Genomic DNA, 6,887 nt, shown 5'->3' with positions numbered 1-6,887 from the left:
GGACGCAGAACAGAACAGGAGGGTGCATACACAATATTTCAGCCCACTGACAAAGCAGCGAACAAGCCATCAAACTCCAGCATCTACCATTGCTGGTGATGCAAGCCAGTTTTACCAAGGAGACAGGACTTCCACTGCTGACAATGAAACACAATCAGAAAAGACTGAGACGTTCAAGGAGTAAAACAGAAAGCAAAAACCAAAGTCCTATTTGAGATAGGATGGATGAAGTCTGTAGAAGTCAAGATGTAGAAAATCACAGCTCTGTGGGGTTTTTTTCTTGTGAATCAGCCTTCCAGATCTCTAAAATCTTACCTTCTCCCCTACCCTGTCTGCCTATTACTAATCTTTTTATTGTAATTGCAAAAGAAGAACTGATCTAATAAGAAGCATGTTATTCTGACTTCTCACAATACATCCCTCAAAGCAGCAAGCTGTACTTACCATGCATTTGGTAGGTATATGGTGCTTGTCCAGCAGTTGGAGTACTGAAACTGGATCCATAACTAAGAAACCCACTCTGTCCTGGGGAATGGCTCAAGCTGTCCTCTGTTTTGATGCCTTTGGAGCACAATGCAGGAACCAAGAGCAGAATGTGTATTTTGTCACATAAAGTTAAAAAAATGAAAGATTAGAAATTCACAATATTTCAGCTAGATTTTAACCTACACTTTACAATTTTTTTAAATTATCCTCAAAGAGCTCTCAAGTAATACAAGTCAAATGCATTCACCACAAATAGTATTTGAGTGAGCCACATCGTGTATTCACACCTGAATGAACTTTTCTTAAGATAAAGAAGCAAACACAAATAACATTGTTTTCAAAAACTATTTATGGAAAAACAGTTTTGTTTTGATGTTAAACAAATTCATTGATTCAAGACTTTTCTGAACAGTTATCGGGTGCAAGCAATGATTAACAAAGCAACAGGACCTGCAGCAAATGAACCTCAAGTCTTCTGTTCTCAGTAGACATATCTTTTACTTCCATTATATTTTCAGGTTTGGTAATTAAGTATTTATTAGCAGGTCATACAGGAGGGTTATCATTTATTCACTTAGATATAACTTCCAGTTCAGGAACAGTAAATATAAGTCCTGAAGCCACAAAATATTTTCATTACTAAAATCAGGCAATTAAACTGATAGTTTACTGGAGCAGCAGCACTTGCTGATTCAAGCTTTGATGAAACCTTTGCTGATAGTCAAAGGGGCTGATATTTTATTCAGAGATGCTGCCAAGATTCTACAGCTGTATTGTTAATATAAACAGCTGAAAGGTGCGTCTTATTATGAACCCTTGGGTGTGATTCTCCTCCTTCTTTGCATACCTATTTGCACAAAACAAAAAATAGCATGGACACATCCTGAGTACTAGAGCACTAGAGCTAAACAAAGACCCTGTTGACATTCTGGCCTTGGATTTATACACTTCCCAAGCTGTTGTTGTCTGTTAGCACTTACAAACAAACTTGCCAAAAGACAAGTCGAATTCATGTGCCTTTCACCAAACATGCTGTTTCCTAGCTTAATGACTCTTAGAAGCAATAAGTCTGCATTTGCTCAGGTTGGGAATAGTTTCTCCCAGATAATATCTTCTCTAATAAAACTACTTCTTTAAGCTTTAGGTGAGAATAGCTGCAATACAATCTGAGTACAAGTTAGCATCAATATGACAATGCTGTATTGTGAAATGCAGGAAGTTTATTTGGACAGTGAGTGAACATGTGTTAGTGCAGGCGTCCGGGTCCATTACTGCTAGGGAAGTAAAGGGATTTGCGAGTGTGTGCAGAGAAGCCTCTTTTCATAACATCCCATGATTTTAAAATACATCAGCACTTTGCATGCAAGCACTCCATCTACCCTAGCTACAATTAATCTTCAGCGAATGGGCCTTTTTGGAAGTCTAAAGTTGTTGTCAGACAGTGAAATAACTTAGCACCAAATTAATTTCCACACAATGTTCTGTTTTGTCTAGAAACTGGCTGAGTTTTATTTTTGTGCCTAAAAACAATACTGCTTCATTGTTCTTGGTTGTCAGCCAGGTGGAGTTTTTCATATGCTGTGCTGAGTATCTTAGAGAGGGTATATGGGTTGGGGGAGGGAAATCATTGCTCAAGGATGCTAAGAGGTCATCCACAGGATTTATAAGCAGCATATGGGCCTGACACATGTATGCCCTAAAGACTCAAGGCAGTAGCAAATGGCTCTACTTTCACCTGCTCTAACAGGACAACTGTTCAGAGTTTGTCTTGGAAATCAGCCAGCTGATGCAAACACACAAGTAGCCCCAGGAAAGGGTCTCAAAACATTCCTCTCATCATCCTGGTAGACCTTCATCTCTGCCAAGACCATTTCCCTGACCTTCCAGACTATTGCATTGAATTTCCCTTCAGGAAAAGTGTTATCAAAGGCTGTATAAAATCTTGTTGGGAAAGGATACTGTGTTTGCCAAGCAAATGAAGGTGTTTAAGATTGTGAGAGAAACCAGCAGCAGAAGCAGAACTATGAAACTGCAATACTCGGCACTCATGAGATCAGCTCGGAATAAGGAGCCTCAAAACTTTCTGTTAAAGAACTGTGCCTAAGCAAGAGCAGTATCCCTTTGGTCTTCAGGATGGAAAGAAATTCCCAATTGCCTCAACAGTATGCTATTTCCATGTATAGCTTGAAGACATTTAACACTTGGTTTGCCACGCTTTCCACCATTAGGAGTGCTGGTTTTTAGTTAGTTCTCTGCCTGAATTTCCAGCTGCTCCCAGTCCAGCACTATCTCCCCACAGCTGCTTGTGAGGCTGGTGTAGGGAACAAAAGTTGACCAGGGTTAGAAATTCTCATGGCACTTAGAGCTAACAACCATTCATTTAAACACAAACAGACTTCCAAAACCAAAGTATTCTGTAGCTTTTCACCATTGCCCTACTTTGTTTTGTGTCCCAGATCTTCTGTAATAGCATACAGAATTTTTTTTCCTAAAGTAGCTTTTATTATTGAAACCCCAGGAGAAATCAAAGAAGGCAAAACGAACTTTACCTAAATAACATATTCACTGCATTGTAGTGAATCATGGCAACAATCACAGTTCCTGCTCACTCAGAAGTGGAACATCCTACTGAACCTGAGTTTTTCATACTGTCTCCCATCTTATTACTCACCATCTTCAACCTTAAGTAGGTGGTAAGACCATAACCCAGGATATAAGGAGTTGACAGATAGCTCAAAGTAATTTTTAACAAAGTCAGCTTTTCCCTTAAGTGAACACTCCCAATATAGAAATAACTTTTCATTCTAAACCTTAAGTCTTCAACTAAGTTTTTCTAGGAGCAAAAGGAAGAAGATACACTCAAAAGTAATATGACATCAGGGTACTCACTGTAGGAAGGTATGCCATAGGGCTGCGCTGGAGGAGGGTAGGAAGTGTATGCAGCAGCCTGTTGTATTCCTGCACTGTACTGAGTCTGTCCATATGTTGCCATTGTTGGGAAAGACTGGACAGTCACTATATGGGGATAATGTCTATCGAGAACAAGAAAACAGAAGGTCTAAGGCAATAGTTACTGCACAATCTTCTAGAGCACATGGAAAACATTTCTACATATTTTGATAAAGCACAATCCAACTATGATGGTGAACATTTTGGAAGCTCAGAATTTACTAGACTGGGGCAAAAGTTTCTTTTAGTGTACAGCTCCTGATTTAAATTATTAAGATTAAGGTGCCTACATGCATAGGAAATTTAGGGCTGTGCAAAATACGTGCAAGTTAAAAAAACCTCAGTACTCTGATTATTGTGTTTCATTTTGAATTTGCCAAACAACACATCATGAGAAACCTCTGACATTTTTATGTATTCCTCTTGGTCACTAATAAACAAAGCAACATTCAAAGTGATAATGTTTGGATTCCCACGGGTACAAATGTATAGCACATGGTACCTCAAAACTCCTTTCATTCCATATTTAGCAAGATTAGGAACTATTTCTTCACTGAGCCTGAGACATATAGAGGAACAGGTGGATAAGCTTAAGACAAATGCCCTTTAAGGTGACAGAAGTCCACACAAAATGTCTGTTTAGCAAAATATGGTTTTTAAATGACAGCACTTGGCAGGAACACTCACTTTGTTGAGTACAGATGGAGAGGACACTGTGGTGCTGCTTTGCTGTTGCCTGGAAAACAAAATTAAAGGGTCTTAGAGTTTCAACATCTTCATTTCTACAGCCAAGATGATACCACTGTTTTTACAGTTGCTGGTTTGAGAAAAACACACAGTAATTAGGAGATACTGTTTTGGAGTGAATTTCCAAAGAGATGAAGCAGATAAAGCTGTTATCTACTTAACAACAAATAAATACAATTTTATTTAACTGATGGTACTACTGATTCATTGAGTTACTATTTTCTTTTTCTCATACAACTGATGTGAATCATGAAATTGGGCTTTGGTAGGATGAATCATACATTAAAAGCTATAAGGGCAACTACAGTGATAACTAAATTGATTTGACTTTTTTTGACACTGTCTTAAACTGTGACTCACTTTCTTTAAAATAAAAAAATGCTAAAACATGCAAAGACAACAAAATATAAGAAGTTTATCACTTTTAATTATCAGTCCTGATTTTTTGCATTAACTATAACCTACCTTACCGACTTGGCAATAATCGAAAACAGTAAATGAAAACAGTAGAAAATACATCAAGCAGGTAAAATGTGCAAGAGTTTGCCAATGTATCAAACAGTGGTGTCTTGCAACACCAGCAAAGAAAAAAGTGCCCCCATTTTTATCTGGAGAAATATTTATGCTTAATTTCATTAAAATAAACTAAATTAAAACCTGTAAGTTGCCTGCAAATTGTACTGAAAATACTGTATTTAAATGCCACCATAAGTATTATGCAGATCGCCGTCATTATGCCATCCAATTTGTGATTCTCTGACCCTGGTTGGAGTCAGTGTTATTACAGCAGTATAAATGCCAACACGCCTTCATAATTATTAATAGTGATATTAGGCACTACACATCCAGCCTCTCTATCTGCTGTCTGTATCAATCAGCACATCAGACTAATTGCATGCAGTTTCTCCAGGGAGAAGAACATCAACCATCACGTTCTCTGCTGACTGTAGCACCACCACCCTCCACATTAGCTGCTGGTATTTATCATGCAATTTGTTACATGCGATAGGAAGCAATACCCAACATTAGGCAGATCCCTCCACCACAGGAGCACAGGCTGAGTGGAAAGGTAGAGTCCCCAGTGCTGCACGTTGCCATCACCAGGCAAGAAACATCCACAGTGCTGTCCCATGCATCGTCATGGACATACCCACCATGCTACAGACGCGTTATCCTCAGTTCAAAGTTTTCAAAACAAAATCACTTCATTTGTTCAGCAGTTTGTAAGTTGGCAAATTAAACATTTAAAGTGTGGTTTATTTAATGAAATATGCAAATATACATAAGGTCTAAATAAATGCAAATAGTCCTATGAGTCTGAGTAACTTGTTATGCTATAAATCTGCAGAGAATTTCCAAAATGATTTGACGTGCTTGAATATGAAATATTCATTCTTCCTGGTTTAACACTCTTTTATAAATGTTCTTTCTTCAACAACTCTTTTTTCAGAATATTTTACATGGCTTTATCATTCTACATCATAACACAACAATACCACTAATATATTTTTTAAGAGAGGTATTCAATCTGATATATTTTTTTAAATAAATTGTATTAAAAGTCTGTTTTCATCCTTACTGACTTATGGGAGCAAATAAATGGAAAAACCCCAGTGGAGGTACATGAGTCTTAACAGCAACAACAACAAATGAATTACAATATATTATTTTTAGAATGTTAATTTGTATAATGTCTCCTATATCTAATAATAATAGCGAAAAAAGAGCTGCATTTTATAAGAAACAATTGTATTTCCTTAAAAGATTAAAATACCTGGAACAAACATCCTTCAAAAAGGAGACCTCTTTTTCATGAACCTAGCCATCTTCAGAGATAATTTTAAAAATATCCATGTACTCCTTTCTCTCTTCTCTGGGATAACTGTAGTGTTTAATAACTACACTTTAGGTTAGAACAGATCAGAAATGTTACTGCAGCATTGAGTTACTTTAGGAAAAATGGCTTTGGCAATAAATGATCAGGGAAATACATTTCAGGGTGAGCTGGGAATGACTACACACTGCTGCTCTAAGGGAAAAATGTAACTTGAGTACATCTATCTGTGCTGCAAACAGACCTCATCTGCTCACAAGCCTATGTGCTGAACTGTAATGTCTTTCCTAGCACCATGCTTGATGCCTGCCTCTCCTCCTTCCTGGGTATTAAAAACAAAAACTCAACCCAATATAGCCACTGTGATTAAATACACTTTTATCACCCACTCTTTGCTCTCATTTCCCTGAAGTACTATTCTGTGCCATACCCTTCTTATTGCACTCATCTACGCAACAAATTCAAGCCTGACTTTTCTGATCCCACTTCTCCCAAGCTATCCTCCAGTTCTGAGCTCTCCCTCAGGCTGATCCCCAAAATCCTTCAGAATGATAAAGATCACATCTACAGTCCCCTTGGGTCTTCTTCCAGGGCCCTCTGCACTACCTGCTCTGCACACCATCCATTCACAAAGGAAGCTCAGGAAGGAGGACGGCACATCAGCTGCAAAGGCAAGGACTGTGAACCCTATCACCCCACCCCACTCTGTGGGCACTGACTGGAACAAAACCATAAAGAATTCTCTATGCTCTTACATTCCAGAAGAACCTGACAAAACTAAAACCCAGCAGCACCCCTGCCCTTGTTCCTCTAGAATGTGGCTAATACAAACCTATTTCCACAGCAAGAGGCAGAGATACTTTATGTAAAA

General features: G+C 38.2%; 1 long non-coding RNA gene across 1 annotated transcript; it reads right to left on the bottom strand.

Annotated features, from left to right (window-relative positions):
• Positions 1 to 446: 446 nt before the first annotated feature.
• On the bottom strand, positions 447 to 4,221 carry LOC104914049. The gene is made up of 3 exons (XR_795797.2): positions 4,123 to 4,221; positions 3,376 to 3,518; positions 447 to 561 (listed from the first exon to the last, which is right to left on the bottom strand). It is a non-coding gene; the product is annotated as an uncharacterized LOC104914049 (long non-coding RNA).
• Positions 4,222 to 6,887: the final 2,666 nt, after the last annotated feature.

The sequence above is a fragment of the Meleagris gallopavo genome, chromosome 22 (genome assembly GCF_000146605.3).
Source record: "Meleagris gallopavo isolate NT-WF06-2002-E0010 breed Aviagen turkey brand Nicholas breeding stock chromosome 22, Turkey_5.1, whole genome shotgun sequence".
Lineage (NCBI taxonomy): Eukaryota > Metazoa > Chordata > Aves > Galliformes > Phasianidae > Meleagris > Meleagris gallopavo.
This window is presented reverse-complemented; position numbering and strand designations above follow the sequence as displayed.